This window comes from Bemisia tabaci, chromosome 3, assembly GCF_918797505.1.
Source record: "Bemisia tabaci chromosome 3, PGI_BMITA_v3".
NCBI lineage: Eukaryota > Metazoa > Arthropoda > Insecta > Hemiptera > Aleyrodidae > Bemisia > Bemisia tabaci.
Window position 1 is genome coordinate 34,860,127 of NC_092795.1, and position 24,513 is coordinate 34,884,639.

The following is a 24,513-nucleotide window of genomic DNA, read 5'->3' on the forward strand; positions in this document are numbered from 1 at the left end:
CTTATGTTTTTAGATATACCAGATGTAGAGTATTTTATTGGAGACTAAAAAAATAAATATTCGGCTTGAATTCAAAATAATTTATGTCTCTGGAGTTGAATTTCTAGGAGCGTCGTTACATTTAAACAAAATCTTACACTCATGACTGCGTTAAAAATATGTCTGCGCGTAAAAGACTCAAAGCGTTGGCTTCAAGTAAATTTTACTGAAAAACGTACGGGTTTTTGCTTCACGATTATTCATAAGTCATTCATAGAGTTACAGGTTTAACGATTTTGGAGTCACTGACTGGAGGCTGGAACTTTTTTGGTCATCGACCTTGTACTTATCCGGAGATTTTACCATTTCAAAAATAACAGGCGAAGGGGCATGGATAAGGGTCGAGTCTAATGTTAGCGGAGAATGTTACAAAGATATTGATATCATGTTGAATTTTTGATTGGAGCGCAGCTTCGATGGTTTAAATTGACTGGGAGTTTTGAGCTAATTGGATTATTCTTGCGCAAAAAAAAGGCGTTACCGTACATTCTAGCTCATAAATATCGAGTTCCGAACACAGTAAATTGAAACAATGAGTATTGCTTTTCATCAAAATAGCATTCTTCAAGCCCCACGTTTCAGATCATCACCACTCATAGTTTGATCATTCTAGGCCACTTTCATGCCAACGATTCTTTAAATCAATGGTGTAAGTCCGCAATCACATATCTCGTTTGCGGTGTCTAAAAATCTCCGCATCTATGTTATTTTTTTAAGGGAGAACAAATGGACATCATTCCTTGAAGTTTATGCAGAATGTTCTTCCCACAGAGAAGAAAAATCACGGCAGTTTTAAAGAATTGCCGTTGAGTAGTTTTCCTTTTAAAAAATAAAGTACTGCGACGTCGCAAACCAGGTTATGTATGTGATCGCCGACTTACACCGTCGAAATACCTCTCCGCCTAGTGGTGCTTATATTTTTTCTGAATTTTGAGTTTTTCACCACTTTTGCTACTCTTCTCGTAAATAATCACGAATTCATGGTGACACTACTGAAACACATGCTCCATTTGCACGAATATGTGTTTCTTATGTGGGTCGTGTTTGTTCTATTAGATACAGTAATTTTGTTGTATTATTTAACCAATGGGGGACGCGAGGCAAAAAATTAATATAGATATACGTTAATATGTAATATAAACTAGTGAACAAATCAAAAGAAATCTTTCGGTATCTCCAGAGACTTTATTTTTGTGAGACTGACCTCAAAATGGATGTTCCCAGAAAATCGTGACTTGCCGATATCCATGACGAATTCTTCAGTGACGGCGAAGAGGGAATGGTAGGCATTAACAAGGCGGTCATTTGTAAAGATGGAGATTGGTGTGAGAATCGTATCAGCCGGCTTAAACGTCAGACTTGTCAGAGGAAAATTCTTTGCACAGCAAGACATAAACCAGAACAACCATAACACGAATCTCAGCACTGAAAAATATTCACGGAAAAGCCAAAAATGAGGTTTCGTTGATCTAAACAACAAGAAATATTGATATCCATTCATAACCATAACTAAATCCCTTTTATTTGAATCCATTTCTTGTCTAGATAGCACATTTTAATTCATTAATCATTTTTAGAGATTGCGGGAGGGGGGGGGGGGTTGCAGGTCACTTGAATCCTAGGCCCTCCATCTTGACGAATATCGATGGTGAAACTACCATACTACGTATCTCGATTTTTGTCGGTTTTGAGTTAGCTGCATAAATGAGTTGGAGGAGATGTCCTTTATCTGCCACCAAAATATTTTTGTCGAAAAACTCAGGAAGTTATCCGAACCGTAGTGTTCAAATATCACATATCTCAGCAAGTGGCTTGGCGTGACTATATCCGGTAGGCGTCGTAGGAGTGTTTACTTAGGGGGGGGGGGTCTGAAAGGTTCACTTTCCTCCTATAGGAGGGGTTCGGGGGCCCTCCCTCGGAAACGTTTTACAAAGAAGCCGCATGAACACGATTTGTAACCTTTCCTAGGAATATTGTGCCGGTAAATTGTCATTGAAATTTTGTTTCTTTTACCTGATCGTTCTCTCTTGTAATTTATTTTGTTATCCCGTTGAACTATGATTTAATTTGACCCTGGCCGGGCGAGGACTGTACGATTTAATTTGGCGAAAATCAGCAACTTGAAACCCTTGCAAATAATCCAGAAATTATTTCTCAAAGGTGAAAATTGTGACAAAATAAGCAGTCGACAATACAACGTTTGAGAAAAATTGGTGAAAAACTTTGAACACAATGATTTTTTTATGATGTTTATAGCTGCAAAATTCGCTAGAAAATCGGCAAGGAATCAGCGAAAATCAGAAAATTTTGAGGTATTTCATGTGCAAACGCACAGTAATATAAAAAAGTACCGGTATCAAAACAAGAATTTACCGTACTCAATAAGTCATAGGGTGGGCCACACTACTCATTTTAAACATTGCTGAGAACGCATCTACCGGAGAATTGGCCGAAATAACGCAAACAGATCACGGACGGCTCCTGAGCCGTCATTTCCAGAGCTGGCCCAGCGCTGCGATGACGGGCTGGTAGGAGCCGTCATTGTAAGTCAATGTTAAAATGAATCGTATTTTTTGCAACACGCACCTGCAGAGAGAGGTGAGAGAGGGAGACTGGGAAACTGGGAGACACGGCCCGCAGGCGACAGGGGAACGGAGGGCAAATCGCGGCATAGAGAAATTCGCGGTTCGCAAACCCCCTGCGGACCACTGGTATATGAAAAGCAGCTGGACTGATGATCGGCTCTTCTCTCGTCTTTCCCCCCTTTTCTCTCATGCGTGTTCCCTCCGGCACGCGAGTCCGCTCTCGTCTTCGAACCCAATGCTCACTCTCCGCTCTTCGTCCGCGCGCCGTGCTCTCCTCTCTCGTGTACCCTTTGCCCCTTCATCATTGCACCCAGGTACTCTCTCCTCACCGTGCTCAGATCATCCAGGTTCGGCTTATTGGAACGGACCGTTAGTGTCAAAACCGCTTTTCTGCGCGCGCGGAATATTTTTCGCGCGCTGAAAGAAGAAATTCCACGTTTTCGATGAAAATCTCTGAATTTCTTCCGGATTCCGCGCCGGTTTTTTCCGATATATTTCACGCCGTTTTGTGTCAAAAATATGTTGTCGGCGCGCCGCTTCAAATCTGTTCCGCGCGCGAATTTTCGATATATCGATTCCGTGCTCGCCGTTTGTGTCAAAACATTTTTTTTTTCCGGCGCGGCGCTCCAAATCTGTTCCGCGCGCAAGAATTCGCGATATATCGATTCCTGCTCGCCGATCGGGTCAAAAACTGTTTTTTTTTGTTTTCCGGCGCTGCAACCAGAAAATAAATTCCGCGCGCACTTTTCGAATTATTTTCTGATGCAGCGCCGGAAAAAACAGTTTTGACACGATCGGCGAGCAGGAATCGATATATCGCGAATTCTGCGCGCGGAACAGATTTGGAGCGCCGCGCCGGAAAAAATAGTTTTGACACAAACGGCGAGCAGGAATCGATATATCGAAAATTCCGCGCGCGGAACAGATTTGAAGCGGCGCGCCGACAAAAATAGTTTTGACACAAACGGCGCTAATATATCGAAAACCGGCGCGGAATCCGGAAATTCCGAGATTTTCATCGAAAACGGGTTTTTTCTTTCCCCGCGCCGGAAAAATATTCCGCGCGCCAGAAAAAATTCCGCGCGCGCAAGAAAAGAGTTTTGACACTAACGGCGTTCCATAGTTCGGTAGCCGGTGCGGACCACGCGTCACAGGATTTTCTCTCTCCGCCGCGCCACATGCCGCTGTCGGAAGCCAAGCGCCCGATACTTATATTTGCGATCTAGTATTCTGTATTGCTTCCCACATTCCTAGCCATAATTTATTAATTGTTTCAAAATATTTTAGGGTGTTCGGCGAACACTGCGAACCTATGGACGCCACGCCACTGATCTCAGCGCTAATTCGCAATTCACATATCTCGCGTATCTCGCGCCGGCGGGAAGTTATTGCGTACACACGGCGCGCTCTACAGTACGAAGTACCGAGGCGGATAAAGAATGGTGGTCGTGTTTCGTACCCTCTTGACATCACACGACATCGGGTACGTTTCGGGAACATCCTGAATGCATGGCAAAGCATGTCGGCGCAGAGTGGATCGAGTCAATAAGAGAGATCGGATATTAAATTTTTGACCAAAACTGCAAATTTTGATGTTTATTTTCTCACATTTTAAATCTCAACGGGTGATTTTAGAAGAAAATTTTACGAGGAAACCAATGAAACCACTTATAGATCTTAAAATTTTGGTATAAACGGAGTTATAAGCGTTTAAAGTCCAAATTTTGTCTGACCTCTCCTACTATCTCGATCCACTGTGCCGCAGTGAAACTACCGGACCCCGGTAGTATCTCCGGACCCTATCTCGGTTTGCAACGTCGCAGACGCCCTGTCATACTATATTTTTTAGATGAAAACCTCTCAACATCAATTCTTGAAATCTTCTGTGATTTTTCTTCTTTGAGTGACGAAGAATCTGTGAATACTTCAAGGAATGATATATTGGCTGGTTTTCATTTGCAAAAATAAAATGGGAGCATTGATTTTTAAACACCGCAAACAAGATACGTGGTCTGGTAGTTTCACCGTCGACACGCTTTTATTAGAAGGCGATTCGTCCACCGGGAAAGGAAATTCACCTTCTTTATTAGAAGTGTTAAGGTATTCAAGAAAGTATGAAGTAGTAGTAGTAGTATCCTACTTCTTGCGGTACGGGTCGTATCAGTCTTTCAATTTTATGCTATGCAACGATTCTGAGTCTGTCATGCCGTTTAATAGTATTGTAATTAATAAAGATACGATGATTGGTCCAGTTGTAGGATCAACAGAAGCTTTCAGTGCATGAATAGAAGTACACTGTTCAAAATGACTATTCGCTAAGCCTTAAAGCGATCAAAATCTTCAAACAAGAGGCTCAATACCTCAATTCAAAATTCACATATCTCGATGTAATAGTGTCAATTTCTACTTCGCAAAACACATAACTCGGTTTTTCCTCCGTATTTCATCACGGTTGCGACTATTTTCAAAAATGCTCGAGGCGTGGTGAAAAGCATCTTATCATCTCTATCTCCAAGAATTATTACCTTTTAATTATCAAAAATAAGGAACGCAGACAGTTTTTTTGCTCTCCTGAAAAATCGAGTTTTCCGAGATACGTGCTATGGTAGTTTCACCATCGATATGCAACTTTTCATTACGATCGAATATATCATAGGTTTGACCAAGCGTTTTGTTTAAAGTTATAACACTGAGGCCTCGGTAAGCACGTTTCTCTCCCAGATACGCATTCTGCAATATAATTAGTATGAGATCTTTTCTGCCGTGCTATGGAAAAACGCCCTACGAGCCTTCAGGCGTTGCCAAATTTCCCCTGGCAAATCACTAATTTTCAGGTTAACTGTTGGATATTTGTCTACCGATTTCTCGGATAATTTTGTTTGTAATTTGATCAAAAATTTCAATGGAAAATATTCATAATTTTCCTCCAAAATAAACATTTCATCGAAGGAACTTTGACAACTCTCGAATGTTCATACGGCGTTCTTCCTTGGGACGGCAGTTTTGGCGTCCTCCTTTTGTGCAGCATCCTGAAGTGGAATTACAGTCGGTCGTTTACACCTCTCTACTCTGGAACATGTGCATGAATTTGCCGTCAATGGTAACATAGAAGGGGCGAAGTGTACTTGTATGTATGTATGAGCCGCTTTTACGGCGCGCTAGGGCGCTCTGCGACGCCTATTCTCCACAGGAATCTGTCATGGTAGAGATCCGAGATGGCGAAGTGTACTTACTTGACATTTTCTTGGCGAGATACTGCGAACTGTTCGCAAGAGGTGCTAAATACTGATGAGATTCAGACACTTCATCGAATGATTACGCAAAGGCAGAATTCGAATAGGTTCCCTGGATGATAGTGATATATATATGAGGAGGAGGGGTTCATTTAATATCGAAAACAACCGACCTGAGATGATGTCAAACAGTTAAAAAAAAAAATACAGCACCTCAATTACATTGGAAAAAAGGACGAGTAGTACATTTCTTTTTGAACAGTAAGCAGGTGACAGTAAAATTTACACTACTGCGAATTGAAACTGAATACCACCACGAGAGGCGTGCCTTTTGACATGCGCCAATTGAGTAGGTAACTTCTAACTACATCCGGTAGAGAAAATAGATACTGGGTCGGTAACTGACTAAACTTTTATTTTACGAATTTCGTCGTGAAAAATAATGGAGTCACCAACACATGCATAACGCGAGACGAAAAAATGGCTGAACTATGCGAGAGCGGTCGGTGATTCCAGTTTTAAAGTATTTTTCTCGCAATGAACAATCCAGTGATCTCAACAATAATGTCCCTCGTTTTTTGTGATGCTCCATCATAATGATGTATAGTTCGCAGACGCTTACGTTTTCCAACCACCCCAGCCTGTAGTTTTTAAACCTGATGCGTCACTTTAGCGTGCGAGGTATTATTCATGCGAAGTGAGCTAAAGGTCTTCGGCTGCCCTTTCCCTTTCGAGAGGTTCTTATTCAAACAACACGCAATGCTCGGAGAAAAATTTTAGGCATGAAAACTGAATTCAAACCCCAGAACAAAAGTATGTACACCAACTCCCATTGAGTTCACAAGTGGGAGAAAAATTATTTGACGTAGGTTGGCATCGCCGCACCAAGAATTCACGCAATTTTGGTGTTCTTAAAAAAAATCAGTGAGCGCGGAAAATTTCCATTAATGATTTTTTCAGCAAAATCTTGGGGTTTTTTGTCACCAAATTGTGGGGTGATTGAACACCTCGCCAGCACTCACCCCCCCCCCTTCCCACACACACACACACCCTCACACACACTAGGAGCACGAAAGCGATAATCCGATTTCTCCTGTCTGCCATCGATCCAAATCGTCTACAGTATCACCAGCAGACTCTAGATCCTCAAAGAAATCACATTCTAGCAATTTGATACAAGTTTAAACATTTCAAAGTTAGAAACACCAACAAATTTTTGGACATGCTTCATGCTTTACCGCAGTTTCCACGATTTTCAGTGGAGTATGTACAATAATTGCACATTCTTCAACAGTGACTTCATTCTTTACCTAGCAAAATTTGTAAACGTTTTTGTACGAGAATGGGCTTTACAGGGAGGAACTTTGGGTCCGGTCAATTTTTGCTCTAAAGTTTGCAAATAACCGTGATACAGCTTTTTCGATGAATTTTAATGACTGAGATTCCCGATACCGGAGGTTTACAATACGATGTTGATGTTAGTACTTAGTTCCGCAAATTTGAATAATCTCGCAGCAACATGATACAAAACCTCGCAAAGTTAGAAACGTCTACAAATTTTTGGGTATGCTTCATTCATTACCGTAGTTTCCACGATTTTCAATGAAGTATGTACAATAATTGCACATTCTTAAACAGTGACTTCATTTTTTACCGAGAATGATTTGTAAACGTTATCATGCACGAGAATGGGCCGTACAGGGAGGAACATTGGGTCCAGTCAGTTATTGCTCTCAACTATGCAAATAACCGTAATGTAGCTTTTTCGATGAATTTTTAGTGTATTTCCCGGAAAAAAATTGCATTTTCCCATGCTGTCGGACCCAGATCTGAGACCCTGTGAAGAACACCGATCGCAGGTCGCGCCGCGCTGCGGTGCTGACCGCACTATGTTCTGCGCAATGCGTGAAGTATTCCTACAGTCTTGTAGGCGCTCTGCGTTTCACGCCCGCCCGCTGCTGACCGCACTGTGTTTGCCGCAATGCATAAAGTATTCGTGCAGTCTTGCAGGCGCTATGCGTTTCACGTCGACCGCTGCTGACTGCACTGGGTTTGACGCAAGGCGGGAAATATTCATGTAGTCTTGAAGGCGCTAATATGTCTTACATGCCGACCGCCGGCCCTTCAAGGGCTGCTCCTTTTCATCTCAAGTCCTTGTCATCGTTGCTCTCTGCGCCGCGCCGTTCCAGGCCAAATTGCGTGTTTGGTTTCTCTCTTACCTCGACTAATTAAAGGTGCTATCTCTTGTATCACCGAAATTAGAAATTACTATGCTCTCAGGAAATGAGAGATTTTGTAACCTTTTCTCGTATGTAATTTTCTTTTCTGAATCCGATTTTTTTAATACCTACATTTAAAAAAAATTGCAAAATTTGCCGCCATGGGCCACGGCCCATGCGGCCACCCCCAATATCCGGCCCTGACCTCTTTAACATCCTTTAATACTAACTGAACATCATATGAGGCCTTCCTAAGGAAATTGCTTGTTTAAGGAGCAACTGTGAGTACAGCCCAGGGAATACTGGAGCTCAGAGGAATAGAGCGGGGGCGAGGCGAGAATGATCGATTATCGATATTTTCCCATTTGAAGTTGTGGTAAAATATCGATTATTAAGGTGTTCGTTGCGAACACCATGTTTATCGATCCTTATTCATGGGTTTAAATGGCAGATCAATCGATCGATCGCAAAGCACGCCAGGCCGCTGGAAGAGAGACCAAGAACCTTCGTGGATACACGGTCCACGGAAATTGTCGGCTCCGATTGAAAATCAAGAAAGGAAGAGATAAAAGGTGGCACAGAGGGTAGAGGGGGTGACTCGAATAAGTTTACTTTATCACCCTCTCCCCCGCCAAGCCAAATCTCCCAGCTTGCCCTAATGGCAAAAAATAACAAAAGTTCCTTCTCGGACGGAGCAGACCTTGCCAGATCCACCAGTCGAAGGAGCTAGAATTCGGCGGTCATTCAAGAGATGGAGTCGAATTTCGATCCACTTGGTCTGAAGCGACCCCTGAGGTCCATTCAACCCGAAAAGTTGCTATTCACTGTGGCAAATGCTCGGCCTTCATTTGCCTATTTTAGCATGCAGTTCGAATGATTGCTTCAGCCAACGTTCAAAAATATTTTGCCAGTCTATAGAATTAATTGAACGACCTGCTCCAGAATGTACCGCGTATGCAATGATTTCAAGTCAAACACATAGTCGTCTTTTAAACCTCCTCAATTTTAAATACGTCTCCTGAGGCCTACATTACAATGTGAGCTTTAATAAGTCCCCGATAAAATACGAAATTTTTTAGTTGCGTTAATCATGACGTTGAGGTTTTTGATTTAATAGGAATATTCTGGAGTTTCCGATAATCAAAAACGCACCGATTGTAACTTTTAAAACCCCCAAAAATCATCAATGCTTTTGCTATGATAGCTTTTGAGCAAATCTGACGTCATCAGGTCGAGTTGAACTGGTTTTATCGTCTTGCTAAGCGTACAGTTACGTCTTCGTAAATATCTGAATATGGATTTTTCGATGAGAATGTCGATACCTTCAAAATGGCATCAACAATCATCGATGACGAAAATGAAATTATTTTCACGCCAATTTCATCTCCAACCATGATAAATACAGACAAAACTCACCCGAGGAAAATTGCGGTTGATAGACGCACCTGATGAAACGTCATTACGTAGAATCTTCACTTGAATGAAAAATTTTAAAATTCAGTACTGACTGACTTTTCGGATATGCCCTATGGAAGGCTTCAAAGTAGGTTAGCGTTCATTTTCTGTAGCGTGTGTTAATGTATAATGTGTCTTTAAATATCTACTCGTTTAGGTATATAAGATTAAAATATGTAGATGGAATGACAAACTATCTTACATCGACTGGCGAACCCCCCCCCCCCCCCCCCCAAACTGGCGTTGTGGGTCCCCGGTCACTTTCAACGTATTTGGAGGGAAGTCGGTCATATTACTGCTTAAAACTTCTTGCGATCCTTTTTTGTCTTTTGAAAAACCATCGCAGAAAATTGTGTATAAAATGTGGCGCAATGAATAATATTTTGCAAAAAAAAAGTAGGATTAAAGCGTTTAAGAGTCTCCAAATCGAGTAGAATTGATGCGAAGACGAATAAAAAGAAATATCTGAGTCGTTTTAAAGGAATATTAAAATTTCCAGATTGGAAAGCGGCGGATGACACGAATGTAGAAAAAAAAGTATTTTTCACTCCTAATAAAGGGATCATGAAAAAAATGTATTCATGCCTTAATTTTGCATTACACTGTTGAACAATCATTATGCTGCATTTCGTGAAAAAATAGGAACATGGCATTGCGTTTTGTTGATTTCTTCTGTGAAATATTTCCGATTATTTGAACACAAACCTCGGACAATACGTAAATTCAGTTCAAAAATCTACACCGACTATAATGTGAACATGAACGTTAAAGCAGAAGAAAATATCTACCCATCTGGCGCCTTTTTTTGCCATTTAGCACCAAAGGTTTTCGTACGTCTTCTTGTGTTCTTGGTACCAGACTTCTTCGAATATTTTTGTAGAACGTTATACTTATACTTAGTATGATTCTGGAGTGTCAGGATTTATGCATGTCTGTTATTTATCAATACATTTCGCCCCCACACATTAATATGTATGCTTTGAACACATAAGTACAATCTTAACCCTCACGCTGAACATCTAGGAAGGAGGCTCTGTGACAATAAGGTGTTCGGCAACCCTGCGGTTGCTTACGAGGGATTTTGTCCCGTTCTTGTCCGCAGCGTGACCTTAAAAACTCAGGCTTATTTAATTTTCGTCGATGCTCAAACGCGAGGGCACCATGTTGCCCCGCGCAACATAAAATCAAAAGAAAGTATGAGTTCCATGGCTCTGACAGATGAATGAGTGGATCGGGCTAAGTTTAACAGAACGAAATTAGGAATTAATTGAGTTAAGTCTTATGGAGCAGACGAAAAATGTTACAAATAAACTTCCGAGCAGCCTGTTCTCTCAGCCGAAATATTTTTTCTCGATTTTGATTTTTTGATAGGGAGCTAAATGGCCCCAAAATTCATCGTGGATTATTTTTTCTCCAAAGTAAGACTCGGTTCCTTTTCGCTTTACGTGACACGATTTGAGGCAGAATTTCATATTTACGGTGAGTCCTTATACATGTAAATATTATTGCTATATCAACTAATTGCGAAAGCTGCAATTGGTGGGTGAAACAAAACTCCACAACTGCAAAGGTAGACTTTTAACCTCATCAGTTGCTCTTGTTTCAAATGTTGTCAAATTACGTAAAATGTGTGTCAATTTTGTAAAATTACAAATCATTTCTCCGACTGTTATTATGCACAAGAAAGCAGATAATTGATCTCGATTTCAAAAACTGACATCATTGGTACTACACTGGAAAAAAAAACACATTGGATCTAGAGCCCAGACTCTTGAAAACATTGACAAGAAACAACACTCTTGATTCAATCAGACTTTTGCTTAAATCAAAAGGAAATCCGCTCAAATTAAGAGGCTTGGTTCTTGATTTAAGCAAAAATCCGATTCAATCAAGAGTATTTTTTCTTTTCGATGTTTTTAAGAGTCTGGACTCTAGATCCAATGTGGTTTTTTTCCAGTGAATCATTGGTTGACACAAAAAATAATTTATTTCAACTGATAGTGTGTACTTTATTTGGCGAGGTTCTTTCACGTAACATTTTTCATTGATTTTCCTTTTTCAAGGGGAATGCAACATGGAGGAATTCTCTTTTCTAAACGATAAAACTTTTTTCTCTAAATATATTCCAAGTAATATAATAGTGTAAGAGTCTGCAAAGATTAGGCTGTCTTAGAGTCTGGAAGAGGCGCTTTAGTTGTAAAAAGAGAGCGTTGCACGTATTTAGAGTGAGTGTAAAAAAGTAGTGAAGGTGCGATTCAGCCGCACGATCATGAGGCAATGAAGTAAAGTGGTCATAAAAACACGATTTTTTGCAGCGTTGAGACACTGCGTCATAAAATTCCCACGTGAGATCGTACACCCATTTTACACGGTCTGGGATATAAGATGTTATTTTGTACCTTAAAAGGATTCCATTTCCAAGTTTACGCAACACTCACTTTCACAATATTTTCAAACTGTAAAAGAGTAGTAAAAAATATTATGTAAAAGTCGCTTTTTCGGCGCACTAGGACGCTCTGCGATACCTTATACCTACCAGCCACAGAAAACTCTCATGGTAGAGATCCTTCGGAAGGTGTTGGAGTGGGTCCCTCCCAGGTAGGCGACGGAGAGGGCGTCCAGCCAAACGATGGGTATAGAGAGCATCCGTGAAGAGATGGAGTAAAAAATAGTAATAGTGATAATTCGATGGGCGAGAAACACTATATGTATAATTAAGATGTACGCATAAGATCATTAAAGAATAAGGAAGAAGAGAAAACATTTTTAAAATATTGTCCAACTATTAAAGCCTCGAGGAAAATTTAGTTATATTCATCGACAGATATCAAGACTGTAAGATCCATGACTTTTAAAAGATTTTGTTTTTGTATCCGCGTTATATCTGAAAACCCACGAAGCCAAATTAAACGATTTTCGTAGAAGCTGACAGGTGAGACACATTTTTTGCGAAGCCCTGTCAACATTACTAGCAAAAGTTCACGGAATTTTGCGCGAAAGTTAAGTTCCGTAAACCTAGGTCTGTGTGGACAAGGCCTTCCATTTATCAGAAATGAGCGAAAAAATTATGAAAGAACAAACTGACCGCATTGTGTTTGGCGCAATGCGTGAAGCATTCCTACAGTCTTGTAGGCGCTATGCGTTTCACACCGACCGCTGCTGAATGCACTGTGTTTGACGCAATGCGTGAAGTATTCATGCAGTCTTGTAGGCGCTAATATGTAATGCCGATCGCCGCCGCGTCGAGGGCTTCTCCTTTTTATCTCAAGTCCTCGCCATCATTGCTCTCTGCGCTGCGCCGTTACAGGCCAGATTCCGTGTTTGGTTCCTCTCTTTACTCGACTAATTAAAGGTGCTGTTTCTAATATCACAGAAAGACGACAAAATTAGAAATTACGATACTCTCAGGAAAAGGAGATTTTGTCGCCTTTTCTCGTTTGTATTTTTTTTCTCAATCCGATATTTATTTACACCTATACATTTAAAAAAAATTGCAAAATTTGCCGACATGGGCCGCGGCCCATGTGGCCACCCCCTGAATCCGGCCCTGTCCTTGATTTATCAACAAGAGTAAGATAATCTAAACTTCATTCTTGTTACAAGGCTGTATGCGTCCGATACATTTTTAACTTAATTTGTTCTTTTCTTCGTTGTAAAAGAATGAATGTGCGCCTTGATGTCCGTTTAAAAGTGTATGGGGGAAAAATGAATATTCTTGCTTTGCGCGGTCAGTTTTGAGACAGGAGAAGAGCGAATTGACTTAGGAAGTTACACCGAGGAATTGGGTTGTGTTGCATGTTTGTGTCATTCAATGAGGTTAATGCATTATGACCAGATTTATTGACGAGCTATGAGGGTCATGACTCAGGTCCAGGGTGGCAATTTAAGAGGGAGGAGTGCATTTCAGGGATTTCATAATCCTTAACTCAATTTAAAAGTTTCCAGCTTTCAGGTCGAGCCCTTCTTGTGTGGCTGGATGTACATGCATACAACGATTCAAAGTGAAAAATAATCAATTGAATGTTCCGGGGAGAAAGTCTAACCGTTTCGTCAATACGTCAATTTTTAGACAGTTACTTAATCCAATATATGCAGCTGGTCATCTGATAAATTTGAACAGAGAATGATCGTAACTTTCAGCAGTACCCTAAACTATTTGAAAACTCAATATACTAACAACGAAAGGAACTTTCGATAAGCTCTGTTCTTTCAGATACGTCGCTTCCAAAAGCAATACATGATAATTTCACAATACTCTCTCTGAAGCTGAGAAAGCGAAAGTATTAGGAGAATTAAAATGATACATTTCGTCCCTCCTATGATGCAAGAGCGTATCTCAATTTCATCGTGAACCTTATTCTCCGTATGACTCAATGCTATCTGAGGCTCATGCAGGAATCGAGAAAAGCCTTTACGTCAGAGGAGCGACAAAATGAGCGGATTTCCCGTATCCCCATGTGAAAAGCAAAAGCAGCCAAGCTGAAGATACCCAGCCACTCTGACGACGACAGCTACGCCATCCCGAGAGGGTGGGGGATCTGAAAATAAGTCGGCAAGTTCAAGTTTTTGTCCCCGCCAAGAGACCGGGGGGAGGGGGGAATTTGTATCCGGGTGATGGAAAAACAATGAGGGTGGATATGACTGAACAAGTGACGGGATGGGGCGCGTTTTTGCAAGGCGAAGGGGGCTGGCTGTCAACTGAAGGCTGCGACCCTCTCCCCCTTCCTGGGGTACAGAATGTTGACAGTCGCCCCTGTTTTTCTGAAAAGGAGCCTTTTTGTTGCCAAATTTTGGACGGTGATGCAATAACCTCTTATTCAACTCATCATGCCATTTCTTATTTCGCAACTACAGAATCTCAGCGCGCTTGCAGTCTGATTTGGATCAGACTTACAGGACAGCGGGCTGATTATTCAAACTGATAGACAAAGCGATAATCAAAGAAGACATAGGCGATCCTTTTTGGTTGAAATGAGTGATTCCTATAGACTAAGGGAGAAAATGATGGACTAACTATCGGGTCTCTCGTGGGTTGCTGTCAGTTAGTCTATCACCTGTCTCGTTTGTCCATTGCAACCACCCGCTTCCACCGATAGGATCCCTCTATATCTCTTTTGTCTTCTTTGTCTATAGTTTTGTCTATCACTTTCAATAATCGGCCTGCAGAGACTCTATGGATTTTCAAACCGGATGTGCGGCGATTATTCCTGCGGCTTCGTTAGGTCTTTTTTTTCTTGTATAATAAATGTTGTCAAATTGAAAAACGGTTTATTTGAAAGGAAAATTATTTTCTAGGCAATGCTTTTACAGTATCTTGGGTGGTAACCACAGACTTTTTCGGAACACCACAACTTAAAAACGATAAATGACAATCCCGAGATGCAACTCTTGGACACTCAGTTTCACAGCTAGGTAAGTTTTTGAAATATGTTTTTTGAGTCCCTCATTAGACAGTATTCCTTTCTCTGTAGAATAACCAAAGCAAAGCTGAAACACAACTGAAAACCGATGGATCAACACGTGTTAATAGTTTAGCCAGGAAGAGTGATACGGCAACATTGCAACATCTGTAGATGGGCGCACAATTTCTCGGTACGATATCTTCCCCTTTTACCGAAGACTCTTCAGACAATTCAAAAGAATTTAAATAATATTTTCAATAGAGCTAAAAAAATGAAATTGAGTTTGGTTAAATAACACCGAAAAAAAGTAACATTCCTTACTTTTCCCATATTTGTGACCGATAACGAGAAAAGATGCCTCGAACTGAGGACAGATTTCTTCTGAATAACAATTGGGAGATTCAGTTTTTGACGGAAAACACTAGTTGTACCAAACCGCATAACCTATACATTGACTCGGAATGTTTCGGCACTAAGATTCATTTCCCTGAGAATAAATTTTACAGAGACAGGTTTTTAAGAGAATGCTTTTTCGCAGATTAAAAGGGGGTGAGGGATACTTATTTTAGGATCCTGCAAAACTTATTACAAAATAAGTCACTCGTTTTTTCGGTTTTTTTTTTCGATTTTCATACTTTGGTTTTTTTTGGTGTATAGTACAGGCTACCATAGCTACGAATCTTTCACCAATCACCATGACGGGATATTGCTAAAAACAGGATTTAAAAAAAGTGCTGGATTCACACAACTTTAAAGAGAAATGAAACCGAGAAAAGTAAAATTAGATTTTAACAGTCCTTTTTTTTGTTACTAGATTAACACTCTCTTCCTGAAATTGTTCTGAACGTCGTGCTAACCCTCAAAGATTCCAAGGTTGCTAGCAATTTTGAATCAATCAAGTCTCATAGTTCTTTCGAGTATAGAGCTCTCGTTCCTCAGGAATCGCCCCGGCCAGAGAGAAGTGAACGAATTCAAATCCTCCAAAATCGGAGTGGTTCTCTCAGCAAGCGCGTTTTCCACCGCAACGAACGACCTAATATCGGGGAGGGAACGCAGCATCCAAAATATCACTGTCCGCTCCCAGATTGGTCCCCTCGCCGCCTCACCCTCAACCCCTAGCCCCCAACCCCCAGCACCGAGAGCGAAAAACTTTTATTAATTGCTCCTTTACAACTGGCTTCCCAACTCCCCGACTCTCTCTCTTACTTCGTTGCCGTGTCGGTGTGAGAACGAAGAAATACGTAATGCATCAGCAACACAGTTTCATTAAGGACCGTTCATACTATACACATTATACATTCATGTAATACTTGGGGGGGGGGGGTCTTTACGCCATTTTGTTTTTATTTGTCACGTGTTGTGGACCTACATCACAAAACCTCTAGGGGAAAGGGGTGGTCGAGAATTCCGTAAAGCGGTTAGGTACGTACTCTATGTACGGCGCCTTAGAGCGTTCTACGGTGCAAGTGCTTCAAACGTTGACGCCAAATGAAAGTGACTTAGCCGGAAAGGAGCTAGCTTTTATGACAGAAAAAGACAATTTATTTATGATAACCTATCGGTAAGGGTTAAGAACATGTCACATTTGCTCTTATAAATAAATTCTTGTGGAATGTGCATAACACTTTGATGAGCCTGGAGATGACTTCTGTTAATTTATTGTTGTTGTTTATATGATGACAACTTATGTTTCTGCATATTTTTTGGTACCTGACGGACAGTATCCATGATAAAGTACTTAATCTGTCATGAAATCTCTCTTTTTTTTTTTTTTGGAAGTTTTTGAATTCGTTCGCAAGTGCGCAGTATCAGTAAATATCACGCGAGAAAAACCTCTTGATATATCGACGGTGAAACCACCAGACCACAGATCTCGGTTTGAGACGTTGCAGACTTCCGGGCATACTTTATTTTTTACATGGGAAACCACTCAACGGCAATTCTTTAAAACTGCCAGTTTTAGTAGCATGGGTACTATCTGAAAAAACGGGCTTATCCAGGAAATATCACCCGTCGATAGCCGTAAAAATCATGGAAACGGTGAAACTAACTGTGACAAGAAATGAAAATTCAGGGGGCCAGCAACAGAAGTTAATGACATTCTGTAGGAGTCTCCACGGATCACTATGATAGAGGAAGAGGGGGGTATAACTCCCAAGCACCCCTCTTAAATCAGTACTTCTGCCGAGTGCGCGTGCAGTTCTGCCGTGGTAAGGAATAACGCCGTACGAACATTCGAGAGTTGCCAAATTTCTCTTGATAAAACAAGTATTTTTGACGACATTCATGCACACTTTTCTTCAAATTTTTCAGATATTTTAGGTTCAATTTCGTCCGGAATTGTCGAAAAATTTTGGGGGATAATATTCACAATTTTCCCAGTGAATTCAGTTATATCAAAAAAAACTTAACAACGTCTGAAGGTTCATACACTGGAAAAAACACATTGGATTTAGAGTCCAGACTCTTAAAAACATTGACAAGAAAAAATACTCTTGATTCAATCGGATTTTTGCTTGAATCAAAAAGAAATCCGCATGAATTAAGAGGCTTGGTTCTTGATTTAAGCTAGATTCTGATTGAATCAAGAGTACTTTTTCTTGTCGATGTTTTTAAGAGTCTGGACTCTAGATCCAATGTGTGTGTTTTTTTCCAGTGTTTGGCGTTCTTCCTAAGCACGGCAGAACTAAGGCACGTCACGAGTCACGGCGGCTAGCCCTAGAATTTTAGCCACGGAGTAGAAAGCGGATAGTTTCCACGCCAGTCCGACAACGGGACACTCGGTGGCTTTTTCCTCACTTCCCATCAGAAGTCGAGACCCCCCTCCCTCCCATCGCTCCCGACGAATCTGTCAACCCCTCGCGGCTCTACGGCTGCTTATTGTTTCTTCCACAAACTGTTTTTTGCCACGACGATTCATCACGACCGAAAAAACGAGCCTTTAAGAGCGGTAGACCACCGGAGTCGCCAGATCTGGTCCTTGGATCCACCTCTTTCATTTATAACTGCAATACAAGGTTGTGCCGATATGTCTTACCTGGGGGGCCTCGCCCTGGAGCCGCTACGTGGCCCAACCCCAAGCCGCCCTCTATAACTCGGGTCATTGACGACCTAAGTTTACTAGGGGAAGTCGTCGAAAAAATTCCCTGACACGACAAAACTGTCGCCAAAATACTAAAGTTTAGATGTGGGCTAATTAAAGCGCTTGAGGAACCTATAACATGTTTTTCTTTTCAGAACTGTAAATGTTTTGGACATATCACACCATATTTTGAGCAAAAATAACCTTAACTTTACTCCAATTTCAAAAACAAGAGACACCACAACTCGCGTTGATGACGGTGCAGAGATACAACTATTCGTACTTGATGGATGTCTCTGTTGCATCTGCAAAATTGAAGGCGATATCGCACGGCATGAACTCGGAATGAGCCGTCCTAGCTGTCACTGAGGCATCCTTCAATTTCGGGAGGAAAGTTTAAAAAAACGAGACCCGACTTCGTCTCTCCTATTCTCGGCTGTGTTGCTCAAGTGGCGCTTGAAGCACCACCACAAATTAGACAAAAGGAATTAAATACGGCAGGAAAAAGGACGCGCGTTCATGACGGCGCAGAAATACAACTATTCGTGCTTGATGGATGTCCGTGTTGCATCTGTAAAATTGAAGGCGCGAGGGGTGAACTCGCAATGCTCCCTTCTATACTGCCAATAATACTGTCGCTCAGATTCTAGAGAAAAGTTTAAAAACGAGGCTCTGATACGACTTACCTATCTTTGGCTGTGTTGACATTTGATTTTTTTCTTCTTTTTCAATTTGCAGTCTGATTCTTCTTTCAAGATGTGTTTGTAGAATTATGTCAGCTTCATTGTGCTCGTCCCATACAAACGACGGGGCACGTGCTTCGTGCTTTCAGCAAGCCTCGGGTCAATACTGCCGTGCTGAGGAAAAACGCCGTATAAACACTCGAGAGTTGCAAAATATCCTCCGATAATATGTTCATGTTTAAGGGAGTCGAGAGTACTTTTTCTTCGAATTTTCAGATAATTTAGATGTGATTGCGGGTAAAATTCTCTGAAAAGCGGGAGGAAAAATAATCACAGATTTTCCTGAAAATTCGTATTTCAGCAGGGGAGATTTGGCAACGTCTGGAGGCTTAGGCGACGTTTTACCTTAGCACGGCAGAATATAACCCGGATTGGGCATCGAAGGGTTAAACTTCCTGAGAATGGAGATGTTGCATGTGTGAGGAATTTGCGATTTGGCTGTTGATTCTTGTGTAAAAGTTCGATGGTGCCACTGGTTTTCTCTGAAATGAACTCCCAGGCTCAAAAAAAGCTCTCAAGTTGAGGCCAAAATGGAGGGGATATCCCACGCTATCCTGAGAGTCCACGTCTACATCAAGACAAACTCTCCATGCAAAGATAGGGAGCAAATACATTGACAGGGCTGCCACTTTATTTGGGGACTCCAAAACTGAAAACACGGCAACCCTGCTAATGTATTTGCTCCCTATCTTTGCATGGAGAGTTTGTCTTGATGTAGGGGTAGACTCTCAGGATAGCGTGGGATATCCCCTCCATTTTGGCCTCAACTTGAGAGCTTTTTTTGAGCTTGGGAATTGATTTCAGAAAAAACCAGTGGCACCGTCGTGTTTCTCGCGAACTTTTACATAAAAATCATCAGTCAAATCCCAAATTCCTCACACATGCAACATCTCCATTTACCCTAGATTATGAAAAATATGCTCATAAAATTTAAAGTTTCAGTGAAGTATTCCGTTTACTAACATCATAAATAGAAGGGTCGGTTCCTTTAAATCCGACCAAATAATAAACTGCCTGAAAAGAGGGCCCTGATTGGCCATCTAGGGCAGTGCCTCCCAGGCGCTCCGAGCCGGCAATGGCGCGAAGCTCCACCCACGCCCTCCCCTTCCCCAGGGGCCACTTATTTAATTAGCCGGCGCTCGCAATTCGCAGCCGTGTTTTGAACTTGGAGCGGCGGACGCGAACACTAACGCGAACACGACCACATCGCTCAGTTCGATGCTCGATCGCGATTCCTCCACAAATACGAGTGTTCCGCGAGGGGGTGCCGCTCCGCGCGGCTCACGCACGGATTTCCCACCCCGAGCGCCGCGCAGCTCCCGCGATCTGGCGGCGAGGCCTCGAATCAATAATCACGGCTTGCAGATTCGCAAGACGTTAACGCACGCCGGTGCGGGCCACCGTGCCAGATCCTCATTCCGTCGATTCCTCAGCGAAGGAACGCAACTCCGTTCCAACGTTGCAAAATTCATTCGAACGATTCGATTTACACGAGAGTGTACCCGTGCGATTTTCTCCGATATTTGTTTGATTATTCTATAAGATCAGAAGAAAAATAAGTTAAATTTCAGTTAGAAATGCCCGATGTTCTCCCGGTGAAAATGCAATTAGCGCGAAGAAAGTTGGCAACATTGAAATTTAGTAACGTTCTATCGTGAGACAAACAATGATTCATGCTACTAAAAGGGGAAGTACGCCTTAGGATGCAGCCATGGGTCGAAGCCCCACACTGGCAAAAAAACACATTGGATCTAGAGTCCAGACTCTTGAAAACATTGACAAGAAAAAGGACTCTTGATTCAATCAGATTTAAGCTTAAATAAAAAAAAAAACCGCTCAAATTAAGAGGGTTGGTTCTTGATTTAAGCTTGAATCTGATTGAATCAGGAGCATTTTTTCTTTTCGATGTTTTTAAGAGTCTGAACTCTAGATCCAATGTGTTTTTTTTTTTCCAGTGCAATAGTGGGTAAGGACTATCCATACAGAGACAGTGTATTTTAGAGGTCCTCAAGTTAAGTTCAGAGGTCAACGCTATTTTGCCATAACACAATTCATAAGCAACTTAATGAGAATAAAGACTGATGGGGAGAATGAAAAGGCGCCTTCAAATCAGTGGTTGTGTGATTTGAGAGACTTGAAAGTTGTAATAGTTGTATCGTGAATTTTGACTTATCTTGCCTGCATTGAACGCAGGTAACTGACAGATTTCGCTTGATTGACACAAAATTTGACAACGACTATAGGGGTAAAATATAGCAAAATATACCCGATTTTATTTTAAAAACTTCAATGTGGTGGTTGTTTAAATTTAGAAGCTTTCCTTGTATTTTTGAAGCGTTTCGCTGAAAGCGGACAGAGAGGCCTCGGAGCCGAAGCTAAAGCAGGGGTAGATATCGGATGAGTGTTTTGCCACGAATAGCAGAGGGGAGCTACTAGCTCCGTGGTAGAGACTACTTTATAATTTAGATATCTTTTATGCACTATAATAACTTACTCTATGGAAAATGAAGTGCCTGCTAGTTGATTTCCAGGGAGGAAGAGGGATATGGAGAGAGTGGGAACAAGAGAGAGAAAAGAAGAGAGCGAAAGATTATAGGAGCAAAAAAAAAAAAAAAATGAAAAACAGCTTACGTCTAGGGCGTTTTTTCATTAAAATCAGATGACGTAGAAACGTACAGGTGATTGCACACGACGGAATATTCATTCTAAATTCTCAAAAGTTGCCGATAATGGAATTCGTGTGTTTGAATACACTTAAAGCAATCGAGGTTATGGGACATTTCGTCAACGATTTTTTGTCCGCGCACTTGTTTTTTCCAGTAGTTTACGTCCACTCGTTTTTTCGAAGGGGGAGTTTTGGTCCACTTACCACTTGAGACCCAAAGTTAATTGGTCCGCATGTAAATACAAACGACAATTATTGCTTACGACGTTTTTGGATGAAAATGTTTAATGTCTTGGAGGATTGAGGGTTTACTTGTTGTTTTTTTTTTTTTTTGTTTGCTCCAACGGAACAAAATATATAATTGAGATTTTTGGTAAAAATGAGGGAGCGTCATTTCCATGAGAGAAAATTCACTTAAACTCTCTACACCTCTTTGGTGCAACAGGACTTAATTATCTTTCAAGAAAATCCCATATTTTTATACCTGAACTGGATAACCTTTTGATTTGCCTCAGCTAAAGGATCTCATATTTTTCCTGTGCATGATAACTTCGCTTCGGCACTGGTTTGCCGCAGCGCTTCGAGCTACTGCGAGCCACGCATTGGCGCCTACAAACCTAAGGGATACCTCGAGCATTGCGCAATGCGTGAGGTATCTGCTTAGGTTTGTAGGCGCCAGTGCGCTTTTCGTGCTGGCAGCACGTCACATCACTCTGCTTTATGCAAGAGCCTATTATTTAAACTGGCGGAGTCAGCGTTTTTCAACTCATGATTTTTATATGTTTGCACACTCTGCAAGGATTACTTTAAATTGATAAAAAAAAGTGTATATATGAAAGGAAAATTTAATGTGTGTTTTGTAAATATTAAGGTGTTTCCTTGTCGTATTTAATGATTTTCAAAGCACATTAATTTTTTCCTTTATATTTTGTGCTCCTTCTGTGCTGCAGCGTTGTGTGAGCGCAACCAAACGCTCAAAATAGGACGTATTTGACTCTGAAAGATCGATGTACAAATGGGCTAAAACTGAAGATTGCGTGCTTCTCGGTTTTTTCCCTCTTTCATTCATTTGTGCATTGTTTCTTTCGACACAACTACTGCTCATAGACTTTAATATAAATGCCATCGCTCGGAAAAGGTTTTACAAATATTTGCCAATTTTTAAAAATGTAAATGTTTTTAAAATAAAGTAATATTTTCATTTAAAAAAAGTATTTAGGTTTATTTTCATCGAAAATTTTAAGAATGGAAATAAAACCAAATATTCACCCATGACAATTTAAAAAGATTGATCAAAAGAAGGAAATAACATTTCATTTAAAAAATGAGTTACCACAACAACTTTTCCGTCCCTCTCAATTTTCTTATTTCATTATTGTCAATATAATTTTACATACGGACTAAAATATGACACTTGGGCCAAGTCGTTGTTGCTTATTCCACGCGTGGACGTAAACTACTGGACAAAACAGGTGTGCGGACCAAAATCGTTGACGGAATGCCCTGAAACCGCAATCGGTAATGATCAATACGCACTGCCTTATCGACTATCGATTAATTGTAGTTTATGGATTTGCCGAGAATAACATCGGAATATATTGATTCAGTGACTAAGTACGTCATTCGACATACCTAATGTCGAACTCTTGGTTCAAACAAAATAAATAATATGACATGACATAACCTCACGTGCAAATTCTTCTTGAGTTACTTGTGTTAATTCATTACAATGTAGCCATAGACGGGTCATAAACTATAATAGGGGACTCATTTAACGCAAGGAATTCCGATCGTAAGAAACACTTGGGCATACATTTTACTATCATGGCGCGAGTCAAAAATAAGGTTATACGTGTTTTTTTTTACGATTGAACTATGACGTAGCCACTAAATCAATCTATGGTAATAAATGCCTACTTGAGAAATTTCTCACTGGACATAGTGAATAATTTCAAATAGATTTCAGGTGCAAACAGAATTCTCGAATATTTCTCTCTTACTGAATTAATATTTCCCTCCCCCTCACACTCTCTACAAGAGTTTAAATGCGCTCCAAAGCTTGATTGACGACCGAGTGAAATATCCGGCCGATTAACTCATACGAGCTTTGAACTGCATGCAGCTCCTGCTGCTAGTGGCGTAGCATGTTTTGCGATGTATCGAATGATCTGCCATTTATTAGACCTATGAAGGAGGATCGATAAACATTAGACAAGGTGTTCACAACGAACACCCTAATAATCGATTTTTCACAATATCTTCAAATAGGGAACTATCGATGATCGATCATTCACGCTTCGTCACTACCTGCTGCTTGTCAGAGGTCAAACGTAAGACAATTTCTTGAGGCATTGTGAGAAAGCTTGTTACCTTTCGCACATCGAAAATTCCTCTAAATTTAAGTCATTCCAGTCAAATTGTGATAAGGTCAATCGACGAGAGCTTGATTGGTTTGCTTCCTGGTATAAGTCAGCAACCAAATATTTTGGACCCGATGACACCTACAGAAATATCGAACCTCGGATGTTCTTGTAAAAATTGAGTTGCTTATATCAAGTTTGCAACCTTGAAATGAAGTAAATGGAGATGTTGCATGTGTGAGAGTTTTGCGATTTGACCATTGATTCTTATGTAAAAGTTCGCGAGAAACACGATGGTGCCACTGGGTTTCTCTGAAATCATCTCCCAAGCTCAAAAAAAGCTCTCAAAGTAGGCCAAAATGGAGGGGATATCCCACCCTTCCCTGAGAGTCCACCTCTGCATCATAACAAACTCTCCATGTAAAGATAGGGAGCAAATACCTACATTAGCAGTGATGGCGTGTTTTCAGTTTTGGAGTCCCCAAGTAAAATGGGCAACCCTGCCAATGTATTTTCTCCCTATCTTTGCATGGAGAGTTTGTTTTGATGTAGAGGTGGACTCTCAGGGTAGGGTAGGATATCCCCTCCATTTTGGCCTCACTTCGAGAGCTTTTTTTGAGCTTGGGAGTTGATTTCAGAGAAAACCAGTGGCACCATCGTGTTTCTAGCGAACTTTTACATAAGAATCAATGGTCAAATCGCAAATCTCTCACACATGCAACGTCTCCAT